Raw genomic sequence first — 413 nt, forward strand, 5'->3', positions numbered from 1 at the left:
CCTCTCCTCCATTCTCCTCTTGGGATCTTGGACACGCACGCACACGTACCTGGCATGAGTTTAAGCCACCAGGTCCGGGACTCACTCTGTGGTGGGCTACAGTGGAGTTCAGCAACATAGCCATTACGCTAACTGCTGGTCCCAAACTTCTACTGCTTTTTGAGAAAGGCTTCAATCTAGCTCCCATTTGCCTGTTTTCTCCTCTTCTCTTCTCTTCTCTTCTCTTCTCTTCTCTTCTCTTCTCTTCTCTTCTCTTCTCTTCTCTTCTCTTCTCTTCTCTTCTCTTCTCTTCTCTTCTCTTCTCTTCTCTTCTCTTCTCTTCTCTTCTCTTCTCTTCTCTTCTCTTCTCTTCTCTTCTCTTCTCTTCTCTTCTCTTCTCTTCTCTTCTCTTCTCTTCTCTTCTCTTCTCTTCT

Source organism: Tupaia chinensis, unplaced genomic scaffold (assembly GCF_000334495.1).
Source record: "Tupaia chinensis unplaced genomic scaffold, TupChi_1.0 Scaffold000498_1, whole genome shotgun sequence".
Classification (NCBI taxonomy): Eukaryota; Metazoa; Chordata; class Mammalia; order Scandentia; family Tupaiidae; genus Tupaia; species Tupaia belangeri.